This window comes from Pseudonaja textilis, chromosome 1 (assembly GCF_049901715.1).
Source record: "Pseudonaja textilis isolate UNSWEBS1 chromosome 1, rPseTex1.2, whole genome shotgun sequence".
In the NCBI taxonomy this organism is placed as follows: Eukaryota; Metazoa; Chordata; class Lepidosauria; order Squamata; family Elapidae; genus Pseudonaja; species Pseudonaja textilis.
In genome coordinates this window covers 5,811,795-5,831,372 of record NC_141990.1, presented here as the reverse complement: position 1 = coordinate 5,831,372, position 19,578 = coordinate 5,811,795, and the positions used below count along the sequence as shown (strand labels likewise).

Genomic DNA, 19,578 nt, shown 5'->3' with positions numbered 1-19,578 from the left:
ATTCTCCAAAGCAGAATAACAGAATAGATGGAAGGGACCCTGGAGATCTTCTAGCCCAACCCCCTGCCTCGGCAGGAAACCCTACACCACTTCAGACAAAGGGTCGTCCAACCTCGTCTTAAAAACTCCCAGTGTTGGAGCATTTACAACCTCTGGAGGCAAGCGGTCGCACTGGTGAATTGTTCTCACTGTCAGGTAATTTCTCCTTCGTTCTAGGCCTGCTTTTCTCCTTGGTTAGTTTCCATCTGTTACTTCTTATCCTGCTTTCCGACGCTTTGGAGAATAGTTTGACTCCCTCTTCTTTGGGGCTGCCCCTGAGATATTGAAAGACTGCTATCATGTCACCCCTAGTCCTTCTTTTCGTTAGACCAGACATGCCCAATTCCTGCAACTGTTCTTCGTATATTTTAGTCTCCAGTCCTCTAACCATCTTCTCTGGTGGAGAAGCAGATCACTTAAGTGATCCGGGGAAGACTCGCAGCTGGTTATGTACATAATGATCTCTGGCCTTTTTCATAACTTGGGAACCGCTTCTCCCATCGCATGCAAAGCTCAACAGAATTAGGGAAGACGGGCACCGATCTTAGGTTTGCACTCTGCTTGCATGTGGAAGGAACCAAGTCTGCATTTCTGTCTCCAAGCAGAGGGGCGGAAAAGCTCCAGAACTTTTGATTTGATTGCTTATTGTACCCTGCGACTATTATTAAGTGTCCGTCGTACCTTATGATTCTTGATTCTTTTATGAAAGTATTTACACCAAGACAAATTCCTTGTGTATCCAATCACACTTGGCCAATAAAGTATTCTATGCTAACTAACAGAGTTGGACGGGACCTTTGAGGTCTTCTAGTCCAACCAAACCTAGAGCAGATTCAACATCTATGATACCACTAAGAAAACCTCTGTACATGTACATGTGCCTGCTGTATATATAGGTAGTCCTAGACTTACAATCATTCATTTAATGACCATTTGAAGTTACGAAGTTAGGGGACTGGAGACTAAAACATACAAAGAAAGGTTGCTGGAATTGGGTAGGTCTAGTTTAATGAAAAGACGGACACAACAAACAGTCTTCCAGTATCTCAGGGGCTGCCACAAAGAAAGAGGGAGTCAAGCTATTCTCCAAAGCCCCTGAAGGCAGGAAAAGCAGCAACAGATGGAAACTCATCAAGGAGAAAAGCAACACAGAACTAAGGAGAAATTTCCTGACAGTTAGAATGGTTAATCAGTGGAACTACTTGCCTCCAGAAGTCCCAGTTCCATCTCTGGAAGTTTTTAAGAAGAGACTGGACAACAATTTGTCTGAAATGGTATAGGGGTTCCGACCTAAGCAGGGGGTTGGACTAGAAGACCTCCAAGGTCCCTTCATTCTATTCCATTCCATTCCATTCCATTCCCATCCCCATTCTATTTTCTATACAACAGCACTGAAGAAAGTGAGTTGCAACCGGTTTTCACATTTACGCCCGTGGCAGCATTCCCCGTGGTCACGTGATCAAAATTCAGGCGCTTGGCCAACTGGCTGAGGGAATTCTGGGAGTTGAAGTCTTCAAGGCTGCCAAGGTTGGACTCCCCTGTTCTACATTGTACTCCTTGTAAAGAAATATGGCTCCGGGTGTCTTTTATTTTTTTCAGAAAATAATTTCAAAACCATTTGACTCTTTCAACATGGCTAACGGGATATTAAGAGGAGGCATGTTGACTGGCCCCAAGGACTCCCGGGCGTCCATCTTTACGGGGGCATTGCTACAGCCTCTTTAACTGGATGTTAAGTTTTCATTGTCGAAAGGGGCTGAGAATTGAGGCTTCCCAGCCAAGCCTGAAAGCCAGAGAAAGCAATTGTTCAGCATCAGGAACAAATGCACACTTCACACTTCAGCACACCTGACAAGAACACAGAACATGTACATCCCCACAGTAGCACATCAAGATTAGGAGGAACTTCACGCTCCATCTTCTGACTCACTTACCTTTCCGCATAGGAACCTTTGGCCAGCACCTTGGGCATTTACCTTCGCACAGGTAACTCCGTCTAATCCTTGCTGGCCTCACCAGATGACTGCGATGGGAAGAGAGACGGAGAGCCGAAAATACACACACACACACACACACACACACACACCCCAAATTCGGTGTACCTTGAACCTTTGCATTTGGTAAAGGCAGCCAGTGGGGTGTTCAGGTCGTCCCCCACTTACAACCGTTCGCTTAGGGACCGTTGGAGGTTACAATGGCCCTGAAGAAAGGGGACTTTTAACCAGCTTTCACGACTGTTACAATGTAACCTTGTTAACTCTCAAGACTCCTTTTTCCCCTATGTAGTCTAAATGGACCCTGATTGGTGTGTGTGTGTGTGTGTGTGTGTGTGTGTGTGTGTGTGTGTGTGTTTGTAGATACACATATATTCACAAACACACACATACATAAATATGCATGTGCATGTGCTATATAGATATAGATAGGTATAGATATGGATGGATGGATAGACAGACAGACAGACAGAAAGACAGTGATGGCGCTCCCACAACTTCTGAAGGCAACTTCTGTTCCATTGGTCAATTGTTCTCACTGTCAGAAAGTTTCTCCTTATTTCCAGGTTGAATCTCTCCTTGATCATTTTCCATCCGTTATTCCTTGTCTGACCTTTGGGTGCTTTAGAAAATAGCTTGACCCCTTCCTCCTTTCTATGACAGCCCCTCAAATATTGAAAGACTCCTATCCTGTCTCCCCTGGTCCTTCTCTTCATTAAACTAGCCATTCCCAGTTCCTGCAACCGTTCCTCATATGTTTTAGCCTCCAATTCCCTAATCATGCTGGTTGTTCTTCTTTGCACTTTTTCTAGAGTTTCAATATCTTTTTTATAGTGTGGTGACCAAAACTGGGTGCAGTACTCTAGGTGTGGCCTTACTAAGGCTTTGTAGAGTGGTATTAGTGCCTCTCTTGATCTCGATTGTATCCCTCTGTTAATGCTACTTAGGATTGCATTGGCTTTTTTGGCGGCTGCTGCACACGGCTGGCTCCTATTTAGCTGGTTGTCCACTGAGACTCCAAGGTCCATCTCACAGCTACTGCAATTGAGCCTGGTTTCCCCCAGTCTATGGGTGTCCTTTTGGTTTTTCTTGCCTAAGTGTAGGACTTTCCTTTTCTCTGCGTTGAATTTCATTTTGTTAAATAGGGCCCAGTGACAAGGAAATCGAGGTGACAAGGAAATTCACTTCTCCCAGTGCTAAAGGAGGGCCGGGCAGAAGTTATGCACCTCAGTGCTCACCTCTCTGTTATGAGCCAAGACAAATGGGATCAAGCTGTACAGGACTTGAAGGACTGTCACAGAGGAGAGGGCCTCCGCTTATTCTCCAAAGCTCCTGAGGGCAGGACAAGATGTGACAGGCGGAAGATCATTAAGGAGAGACCCAACCTGGAACTAAGGAGAAATTTCTTCACCGTGAGAACAGTTAATCTCTGGAACAGCTTGTCTCCGGAAGCAGTGGATCCTTTGTCACTGGAGGGTTTTAAGAGGAGATTGGATACTAACCATTTGTCCAGAATGATGTAGGTTCTCCAAGATCCCTTCCAGCCCTATGTTTCTATGGTGCCATGAAAAAAAAAGGTGGTGTTTTCTCAGAAAACAACAACTGAATGAAAAACTGCTGATGACCTTCTACCGCTGCACCAGAGAAGAGTATCTTAACTTACTGCACCTCTGTATGGTTTGCCAATTGCACAGTGGCAGATAGGACAACACTCCAGAGGGTTAACGTCATTGCCCAGAGGATCCTGGGTTGCCCTCTCCCCTCTTTGGAAGACCTTTAGAGCTCCCTCTGCCTTAAGAAAGTTCAAAACATTCTCAAAGATCCATCTCATCCTGGGCACCCTTTTTATTTGAACTATTACCATCTGGCGGGCGGTACAGGATAATAATAAAAACAAGGACAAAGAGGCTGAAAAACAGTTTCTATCCCAGGGCAGTAGCTGTTTTGAATTCTACTGTACAGGGCAATATTAATGCAATGTCAGGGGTTTTCATTTCAATGTATAGAATGTGAAGGATGCATATTTTGTTTTGTTTTTTTATGTATAATGTATACTAAAGATGGCATTTAATTGCGTTGTACGAGGTGCAATGACAATAAAGTAAACTAAACTAAATATGAATTAGACTTTTCTAACAAGAACAGACTAGGTACAGATGATAATCAGAGTTGGAAGGGACCTTGTGGGTCATCTAGTCCAACCCCCTGCCCAAGTAGGAGACCCTACACCATTTCTGACAAAGGTACAAGAAGTCCTTGATTTACAACAATTTGTTTAGTGATCGTTCAAAGTTACAACAGCACTGAAAAAAGGGACTTATGACCATTTTCCATACTTACAACCGTTGCAGCATCCCCACGGTCACATGATCAAAAGTCAGACCCTCGGCAAACTGACTCATATTTATGACAGCTGCAGTGTCCCGGGGTCATGTGATCCCCTTTTTGTGACCTTCTGAGAAGCAAAGTCAACTGGGAAGCCAGATTCACTTCACAACCCTGTTACCAACTTAACAACTGCCGGGATTCACTAAACAACCGTGGCCGGGAAGGTCATAAAATGGGGCAAAACTCACTTTGCCACGGAAAATTTGGACTCAGTTGTATTCGTAAGCCAAGGACTACCTGTAAATTCTTCAGGAAGTGAGGTACTAATACCACCCTATAAAGCCTTAGTAAGGCCACACCTAGAGTACTGCATCCAGTTTTGGTCACCATACTATAAAAAAGATGTTGAGACTCTAGAAAAAGTACAGAGAAGAGCAACCAGGATGATTAGGGGACCGGAGACTAAAACATACAATGAACAGTTGCAGCAACTGGGCCTGGCTAGTCTAGGGAAGAGAAGGAACAGGGGAGACAGGATAGCATCTTCCAATATTTGAGGGGCTGCCCCAGAGAGGAAGGGGTCAAGCTATTCTCTAAAGCACTGGTAGGCCAGACAAGGAATAATGGATGGAAACTGAACAAGGAGAGATTCAACCTGGAAATAAAGAGAAATTTTCTGACAGTGAGAACAATCAACCCATGGAACAGAAGTTGCCCTCAGAAGTTGTGGAAGCTTCATCACTGGAAGCTTCCAAGAAGAGACTCGATGGCCATCTGTCAGAAATGGTGTAGGGTCTCCTGCTTGGGCAGGGGGTTGGACTAGATGACCTAGAAGGTTCCTTCCAACTCTGATTATCTGTTATCTTAGCCGTTTTAGCGGTGTGAAGTTGATATGTTACTTTTACGATTTTAAAATGGCAACGTACAAACTGCACACTCAATTGTGTAAAAAGCAGAGGTGGGTATTCAGCAGGTTCTGACCAGAACCGGTAACGGACATTTTGAGTAGTTTGGAGAACCGGAAAATCCCACCTCTGACTGGAGATTTTACAGTATCCTTCCCCTGCCACGCCCACCAAGCCACGCCCACAGAACCGGTAGTAAAAAAAAAATTGAACCCCACTGCTGGTAAAAAGACCCTCCTGCATAACTCACTTTTAAAACAGAGATTCGTCAGTACGGACTCCTTTGAGAATATAGCAAAAAAACTACATACCTTTACATGGGAGGGGGAGATGGGTGGGGGGGACCCTGTATTTAAATTAAATTCATCAAATAAAACACACCGATAAATACCGCGTTACAAAGGAAACGAACTGTGCTTGGATATGAGTTTTTTTTTAAGAAAGTGAAAAAGATCTAACAGATATGCAATAAATACGTGCACTTCTTGATCCATCCATTCAATCAGCAAGAAGACGAAAGCCTTCTATCGGGTACTGTACTGATTTAATGGAACTTAGCCAACTTTTTGAGAGCCTCAACGCCATAAATTAAGTGGAACAGACAGAGGCATAGAATCAAAATCATGTGAAGTATTAGCGCTGCACCAAACCCGCCTGAAGGCAGGACGAGAAGCAACGGATGGAAACTAATCAAGGAGAGAAGCAACCTAGAATTAAGGAGAAACTTCCAAACAGTGAGGACAGTTAATGAGTGGAACCAGAAGTTGTCGGTGCTTCGTAACTAGAGGCTTTTAAGAAGAGACTGGACAGCTGATTGTCTGAAATGGTATAGGGTCTCCTGCTTGAGCAGGGGGTTGGACTAGATGACCTCCAAGCTCCCTTCCAGCTCTATTCGGATTGAAGTTACTTTGCTGCTTACGTAACATTATTTTGTAACTCACTGATCGCCATTCCTCTCCTCCCGTGGTCGGGCTGGCTGCATCCTTCTTAATTTTTTACAAACCCCTCCATATTTGGCTAAATCATCAGGCTTCGTAGCCCCAAGGGGGTGGGTGAATTGTTGAGGCGGCTCCACTGTTGGTAATATCTGTCACTCTTTCCTTGCCTTTTTTAAATTGCAGTATTAATATTTAATTTTCATATCATCATCATCATTATTTTTTTATTGCGTGCCAAACAGAGGGACAGTTTGTGAAATGGGTGGCTACGAAAGTCTGATGAATAAAATAAATAAGCAAACTGCTATAGCTGAGATAGGCAATGGAATAAAATATCTGTAGTTCAGGGCTGAACTGTTGAGTCCTTGGTGCTCTCTGAAGCTTGGTTGTTTTATTGCAGACGTTTCATTACCCAACTAGGTAACACCATCAGTGCTTTGAAGGGAGTGGAGCTCGCTGTCTGTTTATATACAAGTGGCTTGGTCTGTCCGTGTTGGTGGGAGTGTTCTGGATGGTTCCTTGATTAGACTGTTGTTAAATTTTGGCTTGTTTTTTTTTTCCTGAGTTTAGATCCTTGATTGGGGTATTGTTCACCGCTCGATTGTTGATCGAGTGTTTATCCTGGTATTAATCTGGGTTTTGATTGCTGATCAGGAGGTCTTGTGGTCTTTTAGCTTTTTGACTGAATTACAAGACCACTTCCACCAAGGCAAGCCACTGGTATATAAACACAGAGTAAACCCCGCTCCCTTCCGGCACTGATATTACCTAGTTGGGAAATGGAACATCTGCAAGAAAATAACCAAGAGAGAGAGTGCCAAGGACCCCACGATCCTCCTCTTTCCTCCAAACCCTGGTCCCTTTTAGCACTGATGATGTTACCTAGTTGGGTCGTGAAACGTCTGCAAGAAAATAGCCAAGCTCAGAGAGCACCAAGGAGCCCAGAGACAGGCAATCTTCTCGAGATGCCTTAGACCCCGTCTCCTATCAGCTCCCATTCCCAGGCAGGTCCTTCGTTTTGCAAAGCAACGGAGGAACCCTTTTTAAAGTTTTCCGCGCGAATGCTGTGTCAGCAAAGACTCGGATTCTACCCAGTTCGTCTCTACCGAATTTGCTCTATTTTCCCTGGGAGGGAAAACGGTCTCAGCCAAGCAAGAGATCATAAGAAGGGATACCAGGAAGGGCAGAGATTATGTGAATGGAACGATGGCTGGATTAAGTATTTTGGGCGGTGGGGGGGAGAACGGGAGAAGGAAATCTATTTCGATAGTTCACCCTGGATGCCGAGGTGCCGGAGGCCATTTCTTTCCCCTGGTCTCCCAGCCGTTTTTGCTTTTACACTTAAGGATATATTTTGGCTCCGGATCAGAAAGCCTGAATCAGGTCATGAGAAGTGTCAAAGATTCATTTCCTTCAGATGGGAAAGGAGACCCATTTAGAGAGCGCCGGGGAAAAAAATACACACCACACAAGGCAAACACACACACATACAGAGACACACACAGCTTGCTGGCTTCTCTCGGCACTAAAAACAAAAAAATAAAAAACCCCAATGGCTTCATTTGAAGAGGGATTTTGTTATTGTGGTCTAGGCCTTGGAAAAGTCTCTTAATTATATTCTGGGCTTGAAGCTAGTAATTTCCCCCTTTTCATCAATAGGGATCAAAGTTTTTAAACTACCACCGAGCAAAAAAGGGGAAGGAATTGCTAAGACCAAACTTATTTCATTTATCTGGATTCTTAACTAGCCCTGGTCCAAAACATAACCACGATAAAACTTCTTGGTAACTTTTTTCAACAGCAGGGGAAACCTTCTTGAAAACAGAACTGGACCAGAATAGAATCACGGCAAACCCAGAGGCGGAAGGCAGCTTGGAGGTCATCTAGTCCTACCCTCTGCTCAAGCAGGAGACCCTATACCATTTCAGACAAAGGGCTGCCCGGTCTCTTCTTGAAAACCTCCAGGGATGGAGCCCCCACAACTTCTGGAGTCAAAGCTGTTCCACTGGTGAATTGTCCTCATGGCCAAGAAATTTCCCACCCCACTCCATCCTGTCACTCGGCTTGTAGGAATCCGAACGCAGAACCCCACCCAGTGAACAAAAAAGGAACAAGGGGGAATCCCACCAGACTGCCATTTGCCCATCCAACCCTCCTGAGTTACCAGTTGCTCCGTGACATGTTTTCAGCACGAGCCCCAAAGGGGCTACGTTTACTGGACATGAAGGCAGGGGGAAGGAGGTACAGCTGAGCTTTTGAGGGGGGTTAACTCTACCTGAAGGGACCAACCTATTCTCCAAAGCCCCTGAAGGCAGGACAAGAAGCAATGGGTGGAAGTTCCTTAAAGAGAAATCTACAGAGAAAATTTCTGATAGTTAGAACATGTCTACTTGAGTGAAAAGGACTGGGGGTGACAAGATAGCAATGTTCCCATAGTTGAGGGGCTGCCCCAAAGAAGGAGGGAGTCAAGCTATTCTCCAAAGCCCCTAAAGGCAGGACAAGAAGCAACGGGTGGAAACTAATCAAGGAGAGAAACAACGTGGAACTAAAGAGAAATTTCCTAACAGTGAGAACAATTAACTAGCGGAATGACTAAATTTAGCGTGAATTTGGCCAACTCCGGGAGACGGTGGAGGACAGAGAGGCCTGGCGTGCTATGGTCCGTGGGGTTGCAAAGAGTCGGACATGACTTAGCGGCCGAACAACAACTAATGTGATTCCACTCAGATTTTCACAAGACCAGCTAAAATTGGAGAGACGATGCTGCTTATTTAGGGAGTCAGTATTTCTATCAATCCCCATGTGTTTGCCTCTGGTTCCTTCTAGGGTTTGCCTGTGAATGAAGACGTAATTAAGTTGGATGTTTAAAGAGCTGGAGCGTGCAAGCAGAAAGAGTTGGGTAGAATAAACTCGTGTCATCTTGTTTCTTGCTTGGCAGGGGTAATTTATTCTACCAGCTGCAATGCTTAAATACCGTGGACAGAGAACTACATTTTAAGATTATTTTAGCCATCAGCCAACAGAGCATTCTTTATGTGTGGGTCCTCTAAGTTCCATAATCCAGTAACTGGGCAAATCTAAATTAGAGGGCAGAATTTGGATTTCAGCATGGAAGAACCAAGGATATGGGACACATTTTCAATCGTTCCTTGACGTAAAGGACTTCCTCGATACACCAAATGAAAATATGACTTTCCTCCATGCAACGGGTCCATGTTTCTGACATTTTCTTCCTCTAATTTCAGTTCTGTGATGAACTGTTGAGGGAGCTAGGTACTTTCTAGCCTATCAAAGAGAAGGACTAGGGTTGACCTGGCAAGTGTCTTCTTAAAGGGCTGTCACAGACAAGAGGGGATTGACTTCTTCTCTAAGACCCCAGAAGGCAGGACAAGAAGTAACGGGTGGAAGCTTGTCAAAGAGAGCTACAACATAGAACTAAGGAGAAATTTTCTGACAGTGAGAACGATCAACGAAAGACCCAAAGGTGCTTTTTTTTAAGAGGCAACTGGACAGTCTGGTTTTTCTTTGAAGACACTTTGCTTCTCATCCAAGAAGCTTCTTCAACTCTGACTGGATTGGTGGGGAATGGAAGGATTTATTTCCTTGCAGACAGTTGGTCATTTGCATCCTTTTAGAGGGTCGCTGAGGCTGCTTGGAGGTTTATCTGTATCCTCGGGGTCACCTGAGTGGTGCAAGTGGGTGTGGAGTTTTCTTAACTGCAGGATGTTTGCAGACCATAGGTTCATTTGTGCTTCAGTTTGAGATGCAGACAACACAGACTCATCCCCAACCGCCTGTGCATGTCTTCAACCATAAAGGGACACAAGGCAGAAAACAATCTGCAGCTAAGAAGGCTACATACCCATTTGCACCATTCAGGTGATCCTGAGGACACTGACAAACCTCCAAGTGGCCTCAATTACTCTCTAAAAGGATGCAGATGACCAGCTGTCTGCAAGGAGTATAAATCCTTCCATTCCCCATCATCCAGTCAGAGCTGAAGAAGCTTCTTGGATGAGAAGCAAAATGTCCAAGAAAAAACAGAAAGTCCAGTTGCCTCTTGGAAAACCACTTTTGGGACAACCAAGATCTGGATGACTGAGAATTTCCACAGACAATCAATGGAATAGCTAGTCTCCTAGGGTTGTGGGTCTTCCATCACGGCCGGTTTTGAAAAATAGATGGTGTAATGTCTCCTGCCTTGAGAAGAGGGTTGGACTAGAAAACCTTCAAGGTCCCATCCAGAAATCTATGTTCTGCGACACCAGGCAGACCACAACCTAAAAAAACACAATGGCTGGGTTTGCCCAACATGCGATACTCAAAGGAAATAAATGAGATTAAAACGCTGGCCAACCCAACTTCCCAAAAACAATGGTGGGTGCATGAAACGGCAAAGCCCATTTTAGCATACCGTGGCATGTTGTATGAATCAGAACATGTGTGTAAGGGCGGAAAGGAGTCTGACATGGTGTAAAAGAATATCAGCCTAACCTTTGCAGCTCAGAATGGCCAGAGAAACTCCCAGCGCTCCATTAGTAAGGAAGATAGACTCTTCGTGGAAAAGAAGTCAGGCACGTTGCTAATTGGAAACGCTACTGGACAACTGCAAACCATTTTTTAAGATGTCACTTGCAATCTGAAAAAGGAGAAGGTATCCGAGGCGAATTCTTTCCAAGGCCGACGAGTAAACAATTGCTCCGAGAACATTTCAAACAAGAACTCAACAAGCAGCCTTCCCGTATCACCCAATGGCAAGATAAAACAATATTGCTACCTCGTACATCGTAAATCGACTGTCAGCCTAACCGGAGGAGACAAGGACTTCGCCTCAGCACTTGGAGCAAAGCTGGGAAAACACCACCCTCTAGAGGACACTCCAGGCATCAACGCCAACGTTACCTCGGAGGAACAACTGTAGTTTCCCAGGTAAAAGACCCAGGGGCTGGGTAAGGAAGGCAATTCTGCTGATTTAAAATGGAATTCTTCTTTAGTCGGATCATCTCCAGATATGTAGGGAGTTGCAACTCCCAGAATCCACCACCACCTCTGACTTCCTCAATCAAACGTGGCCTTGAGGCACCCCAACTGAAGTGCCTGGATTCTGCATGCTCTTCTTGATGAAATGGATGAAAAAAGCACTACTAAAAAATCTCCAAGTTTCTAGCGTTACGCCTTGAGTGCCAACAGCTCATCCACCTCTCGCTTTTCCTGCCCCCACGCTGACATTAGGATTACAAGGGGTTACGGTTCACAAGGACTCGGAAAACACTGAGCTGTGACACCAGGGTTCCTGCTAAGATCAGGAATGATCTTATGAACGAATGAAGCCTAACCCATTTGGAGTTCTCAGATGGAAATCTCACCAACCACAAAGAGCAAGTTTCTAAAAATCTACAAGTAGTCCCCAACTTAATTCATTTCGTGACTGTTTGAAGGTACAACGGCCCTGGGAAAAAAAAGTGACTTATGACCTTTTTTCACACTTAAGACCATGGCTGTTCTATATTAACATTCTCCAAATCCTGAACTCCGATTGGTCCGCACGGATCGCAACCCGATTGGCTGACTAAACGAATATGATTGGTGCGCTAAGGATCTACCGCGATTGGCTGAGCTGATCGCGGGAGATTCAAAGCGCTGTCATTGGCCGCTGAGCCGCCGGCCAGTGCTATAAGAAAAGCCGCGCGGCTGGCATTTGTTGTTCAGAACTAAATACTAAATAAAGAGCTGACTGTTCACTGTGAGTCTCGCGTCTCAATGAACCCGATCTACCCGATCTAACAATGGCAGCATCCCCCGTGGTCATGTGATCAAAATCCACTTGGCAACTGGCATGGATTTTATGGTGGTTGCAGGGTCCTGGGGTCATGTGATCCATCCTTGGCTACCCTCTGATAAGCAAAGTCAATGGGGAAAGCCAGAGTCACCCAACAACCATGTGACTAACAACTGCAGCAATTCACTTAACAACCGTGGCAAGAAAGGTCGTATAACGCTGGGGAAAACTCATGTAACTGTTATGCTTAGCAATGGAAATTGTGGGCTCAGTTGTTGTTGAGGACTACCTATACGGGACTTCAAGAATGACGACTGGGGGCATTAGACAACAACTGGTCCACATGTTAATGCAAAGTAACATGTGGACCAGAAGATAGCGAAGTCCTTGTAGGCATCTTGTACCGTAGGAACGAAGGCCATGACTACTTCATCTTTCCAGTTCTGGTCACCGCAATACAGAAAAAGATGTTGAGACCTGAGAAAGTGTACAAAGAAGAGCAGCAAAAATAATAAGGCATCTGGAGGCTAAACAACGAAGAACTGAGATAACTGGGTATGTCTAGTCTTGATGAAAAGAAGGACAAGGGGTGACGTGATAGCCGTCTTCCAATATTCGAGGGGCTGCCACAAAAAAAGACACGGTCAAGCTATTCTCCAAAGCATCAGAAAGCAGGACAAGAAGCAACAGGTGGAAACTTATCAAGGAGAAGAGCAACCTAGAAGGAAGGAGAAATTTCTTGACAGTGGGAACAATCAATCAGGGGGACAACTTGCCGCCAACACTGGAAGTTTTTAAGAAGAGGTTGGACAACCGTCCGTCTGAAGGGGTGTAGGGCAGTGGCCCCCAATCTTTTTTGTGCCACGGCCCGGTACCGGCATCACAAAATGACCCACGGCCCGGTACCGGCATCAGCACGCATGATAAGGCAAGGCGAGCCGAGCGACCGGCCAGCCAGCCGTCCCCCACTTCAACTCCTCCTTTGTACCTTGGTCGATGGGCTTTGCTTCGGGACGGCTTCAGGACGGTCGCTCGGCTCGCCTTTCCTTGGGTGCTGAAAGAATCCTCGCGCCTTAGTTTCGTTCGAAGGCCCCCCCTTCGATGAAACTAAGGTGCGAGGATTCCTTTAGGACCCAAACGCCGCTTTCCAACCAGAAAAGCTCACCCAGAAGCACTTTCTCGTCAAACAAGATGGCGGCACCCAGCAAACCGGCGACCCGGTAGGAAATGTTCCATGGACCGGTACCGGTCCCCGGCCCGGTGGTTGGGGACCCCTGGTGTAGGGTTTCCTGCCGAGGCCGGGGGTTAGGCTAGAAGACCTCCAAGGTCCCTTCCAGCCCTATGATTTTACGTTCCTCTTATGGCATTAAAAATGTCCTGGAGGCTCAGGACTGCTTCAGCATGCCTGTGGTACCGCATGCGTGACAAGGTGCTGTTGCAATCACCTCCATCATAGAAATATTTGGTAAGTGATGTTTGGGCGGCACTCCACACTCTTGACGTATCTAAAAGCTCGAAGGAGTTTTGAATAGGCCAGTTGGGAAAGTAGGGACACATCTGCTAAAAGTAAGAGGATTTTTTTTTGTGTGAGGGGAGGGATCCCTTTTTTTTTTCCCAGCCCAAAACTGTACTAGAGCCAGCTAATTTCCTGGTATTCCTGCTATGCTCTCATTCTTTTTTTTTGCAATAATGATTTGCCTCCGCCAAGCCCTAAAAAAGGTGGTGGTTGTGTGAGAGTGAATGTTGCTTTAAAGGAAGCCAATCTGTTTTTCAGGCATGGAACAGAAGCTGTCCTGATTTTTAAGCCTGCTTTCCCATAGGAATCGTGCTAGAATAGGATGGGAATTTGGGCGGAGAGAGAGAGAGAGAGAGAGAGAGAAACACTGCAGGCCTGCTGAGATTTGTATGTTTATCCAACTTCTGGATTTTGTCCTCATTTTCTCGCTCTCTCCGTCTCTCTTTTTCCTCTCCTACACCCGTCACACAAACCTCTATGGAGATTCCCAAGCTTCTTGGATGGCAAGCGAAACATTTTCAAAGGGGTTGCAGGGGGAAACCCAGAAGAAAGTCCGGTTGCCTTTTGGGGGGGTTGGGGGGGGAAAAGAAGCACATTTGGGGTAGATCAACACAAACAGGTGAGAAAAAGATTCCTCCTCGCTTTACAGGGAATTTGGTGAAATGATTAAAAATAATTATTCCACAGAACGGCTGAAGATTAAGTTCGCTGTTCCCGTTCCAGTGAAAATAAAAATACTTAATTTACAAAGCGTGTAAAACAATAATAATATCCCTTGGCCCATTTTTTTAGTTTTCAGAAAAAGTTCCTCAGTGGCACTTTGCCCCTAAATAAAAGCAGTGTGTTATTGACGAGGGTTAAAATTCCCTAGAGAATCCGTAGAGAATCTCTAGACAAACAACAACCCCCCCCTTTTTTTAGCATGATCCACAAACAGACAAATACATAGTAAAAATTCAAAGAACTTGTGCATCGGGGCCAGAGGATCCCACAAGCAGGATAGTTACAGGACATAAATAGCAATAGCACTCAGACTTATATACCGCTTTATAGTGCTTTCCAGCCTTCTCAAAGCGGTTTACAGAGTCAGCACATTGCCCCCAACAATCTGGGTCCTCATTTTACCCACCTCGGAAGGATGTAAGGCTGAGTCAACCTTGAGCCTGGTGGGATTCGATCTGTCAAATTGCAAATTGCTTGCAATACTGCACTCTAACCAATGCACCATCGAGACTCATAAAGTGATGGTGATATCCCAGATGTTGCGAGATGAGAGACAGAGAGAGGGAGGGAAAGACAGTGGGTGGATGGATAGATAGGTGATGACAAATAGGCAGGCAGACAGATGAAAGATAGATAGACAGAAAGATAGATGATAGAAGATGGATAGAGACAGAGGTAGGTAGGTATAGGTAGGTAGGTAGGTAGGTAGGTAGGTAGATAGATAGATAGATAGATAGATAGATAGATAGATAGATAGATAGATGGATGGGTAGATAGATGATAGATAGATAGATAGATAGATAGATAGATAGATAGACAGATAGATAGATAGATTCATCTATCTATCTCTATCCATTTTCTATCATCTGTCTGTCTATCTCTATTCATCTTAGATGATAGAAGATGGATAGAGATAGACGGACAAAGAGATGATAGAAGATGGATAGAGATAGGTCGGTAGGTAGGTAGGTAAGTAGGCAGGTGATAGGTAGGCAGACAGAAACTAATATTGATGGATAGATGTAGTTGAATAGATAGATAAACAGAGGGACAGACAGACAGACAGACAGACAGACAGATGAATGAATAATCTGTCTTGCTGAGGATGCTTGTTTAAAATGGGGGCAGAGCAACAAAGAGGGAGATCCTTAATGTGAAACTGGATAAACTCTGGTCAATTTCATTCCTTGAGAATGATAATTTAGTCTTTCTGTGCTGCCTCATCAGTAGGGGCAGAGGGGTTAGAAGGATGAAGCCCACCAGGAGCATATACAGGTGCCCTTGAACGAATCCACTGCACATTCACCTCTTACAGATCGATGAATTTAAATGGACTGCCTTTGGACATCTTCAGTCAGAAGATCAGATTTACTGCTCAGGGGCATAAAAAAACAAAAACACAGCATCGTTTTTGGAGTTAGGAAAGAGAACAGTTGAACTGGATGCAATGCAATCAATGACTAAATCGTATCAATTCAACTTTGCAGGCAGCCCCTTTAATACGACAATCCTGCAAGTTTGGGCTCCAACTTCGACTCAGTGCGGAAGTGGAGAAAGTAGACACGTTTTATGATCATAAAAGAGCATGCAAGAATTTTCAGGTTGGCCTTCCATCGGAGACTGGAATGCCAAAGTCAGGAAACACCGATGATTGTAAAGCCTAGAAAAATGCAGTGAAACAGGAGAAGATCTTAGTGTCTACAGAGATTCTCAAGTCATCCAGGTCATGGTTGTCCCAAAGGTGATTTTTTTTTTCCTCCAAAGAACTGAAGGAAGCTTCTTGGATGAGAAGCAAACCATCTTCAAGGGGAAAAAAAAAAAAGACCGATTGCCCTTTGAAAAAGCACCTTTGGGAGAAAGTCTGAGCAATCTCAGCCAATCCAATGAGGTCTTCATCGGTTACAGAGTCTTCCAGTAACGAAAATAATGCTTATGTACACACACATCAACAGATGGGAGTGGAACAACTCAGTTAACAGTGAAGGCACAGCCAGGGACTTGAGTGTGGAACAAATCACAAATTGTTCATGTGCTATTTCCAAATTAAGCTGAAGGAGAAAGAGAAGAAGAAAGCCAACCAGTTTCACAACATGATCTTGACCTTATAATCATCATTTCAGAAAAGAACATCAGGAATCACTTTGAAGTCCTGAACTTCATGGGTGGAAAACCAGAGAAAACGATGGAGAGGAATCAAAGTTGTTCAAGAGGAATGTGGAGGGGGGAAAAAAAGGAGAAAAAAAAAAAAAAAGACTGCCGGAGATGAAGGAACAGAAGAAAACGGATATCAGAACAAACCGTGAAAATTGCCAAGCAAAGAAGAGAAGCTACAGCCAAGAAAGACAACATTTCAAAAGGGAACTTAAGCTTGTTAGAAGAGGGGGGGGAAAGAGATCTTATATCAACAGCTGCAGAGACACTAACGATGGAAACGGAGACAGAGAAACTATCTTCTTAAAGATCCTAGAAAGAGCACGGAGAAGAGCCACAAAGATGACCAAGGATCTGGATGCTAAATCTTATGAAGATTTGTCGAGAGAGAGCCAGGCATGTTTAGCCTTTTGAAGAGAAGGATTGTGGATTGATGGCAACTTTCCTCCAAGACTTTTGAGGGGCTATCATAGAGAGAAGGAGGTCAACCTATATTCTACAGAGCATCTGAGAGCAGGACAAGAAGTAACAGACGGAAGCTTATCAGACATCGAGAGAGATTGAGGCCCTAGAAAGAGCGCAGAGAAGAGCAACAAAGAAGTTTAGGAGCCTGGAGGCTAAACTACAAAGAACGGTTGTTGGAATTGGGTATGTCTAGTTTAATGAAAAAAAGGAATAGGGGTGACATGACAGCAGAGTTTTAATATTTGAGGGGCTGCCCCAAAGAAGAGGGAGTCAAGCTATTCTCCTGGGAAGCACCTGAAGGCAGGACAAGAAGCAACGGATGGAAACTCATCCAGGAGAGACGCAACCTAGAACCAAGGAGGAATTGCCTAACAGGGAGGACAATTAACCAGCGGGACAACCTGCCTCCCAACGTTGTGGCTGTTCCATCACGGGAGGTTGGCAAAAATAGACTGGACAACTCTTTGACCAGGATGGGATAAGATGTCCTTCCTTGCTCCAACACTGGAGGGACAACTTGTTATCTGAAATGGGGTGTGTGCGCGTATTGCATTTCGGGGATGCCCGCCCGTGCTTTGGGCACCTGGTGCTGAAAGGTTAGCCATCACTGTTCTATTATCTTCACGCTGCCAAGGAAGTTCCAGCTGGTATGCTGAAGGAGCCCGACAGACACGTGGAGGACAACTCTGAAATTCTATCCAGGTAGCTCCCTTAGTGATCGTTCGAAGTTGCAACGGCACTGCAAAAGTGACTTGTGACCATTTTTCACATTTACGACCACTGCACCATCCCCACAATCAGGGGATCAAAATGCTTGGCAACTGACTCCCAGTTATGACGGTTGCAGCCCTGGGATCACATGATTCGCCTCTTACGACCTTCTGACAAGCAAAGTCAACGGGGAAACCAGATTCACTTAACAACCGTGTCACTAATTTAAGAAAGGCCACGATTCACTAAACACATGTGGCAAGAAAAGTCGAAAAACGGGGCAAAACTCGCTTAACAAATTTCTCATTTTAGCAACATACATTTTGGGCTCAATTGGGAGTTGTAAGTTGAAGACTACCTGCATAGAAGAACCGTCAACATCTAAGAAAGCTTAGAAGACATTCCCGATTTCAAAGAACCTCTAGTTTGGTCGTTACCATGTCAGAAAACTACAAGAACTTTCTGGGGTATTTCTGGAAACAGGGCAAGCACAGAAGAGAACTATACCAAATCATACCAGCAAATCTGGACAACAACATAGAGGTCAACCGTTGGAAGAGGCCAATCTCTTCTTAAGTGATGGAACACCCACACAACCTCTGAAGGCAAAGTCGTCCCTCTGGTTAATTGTGGTTGTTAATTGTCAGTGTTCATTAGGGGAATTTAGACACAAAAAGTCTAAATTGGCTCTTCCCATCTATACAAGCGTTTTGGGTCACGGAAGGACGAGTTCAGCATTTCTCAGCCATAACACCTTTAAGATGAGCGGACTTCAACTCCCAGAATCCTGCATAGCTGGCTGGGGAATTCTGGGAATTGAAGTCCACACATCTTAAAGCTGCTAAGGTTCAGAAACGACGGGCTAGTTTGTTGGCCCCGAAACTGACCCTGAACCCAGCCTGACCATCTCACCAAGTGACCAAAAAACAACAACCCCATATCGGGGTGGGATTAAATCAGTCCAAACAATGAAATAGAAACCAGTCTGGCTCTAACAGGTGCAAGGAAGTTATCTCTTATCAGATATCTATTAACCATTTCCTTTACCATTTTCCTCCCCGGAGAAGACGAATGAGGACAGTGCCAACAATGATTCATTCATGATACAATGGATCCCCTTTCCCCATTGAAAAAAAAAAAAAGAAGGTTTGTCTTGCACAAGTAAACAATTTAGAGATGGCCCGAGAATAAAACATAAATACGTGGCTTCCATGCCGACTTGAATGCGCCCAGAAGACAAAAGGAAGAAGGTGGGGGGAGAAGAAAACATCACAGGGACATCCTGACTGGGTCTTGAGATCGTGGTTCTTGGGATCCAAGACTTACGTTGGAATGGCAAGGCGACTCGGCGTCAGCCCAACCTCTGATGGGCAAAAGGCCAGCAGCTCTTCCGAGGCTCAGGACACAAAACAGCTGTCCATGGAGGCCAACATCCTGTTTCCCAGAATGGGAACCAAATGCCTCCAGGAAGAACACATCCAGGGCAGGAAGACAAAGGTTTCCTTTGGGCATCAGCCTTACAGCTATATAACCGCTGAACATGGAGGCTCCACTCCTCACATCCATGAGCAATAGGAACTTGAAAATTGCCCTTAATGGATCTGCTCTGGTACTGGAGACATCCTGTCCGGCATCCTGTTTCCAAAAGCAGCTAACAGTAATTTTGGTGAAGACCAAGAATCATTTATCCATTTTCGATTTCTTTACACTATTTATATCTCACGGTTAAACTAGCCTGATCGTACTCTTGATGGTCCTTGGATCTCTTAACCGAGGACCACTACTGAACCAGTTTTGGTCACCGTATTATTAAAAAAAAAAAGATGTTGAGACTCTGGAAAGAGAGCAGAGAAGAAGCAACCAAGATGAATAGGGGACTGGAGGCTAAAACATATGAAGAAAGGTTGCTGGGATTGGGTAGGTCTAGTCTAGTGGAAAGAAGGACCAGGCCTGACATGATAGCAGTGTTCCGATATTTAGAACAGTAAATCGGTCGGTAAAATGATCGGTCAGATTATTGGGGACCATA

The 19,578-nt window shown here is 44.9% G+C and overlaps 1 protein-coding gene across 6 annotated transcripts in view; it reads right to left on the bottom strand.

The window, feature by feature from the left end:
• The window catches only part of BCAS3 (BCAS3 microtubule associated cell migration factor), a 604,042-nt gene that overhangs the window by 384,950 nt on the left and 199,514 nt on the right, over window positions 1–19,578 (bottom strand). The window lies entirely within an intron of this gene.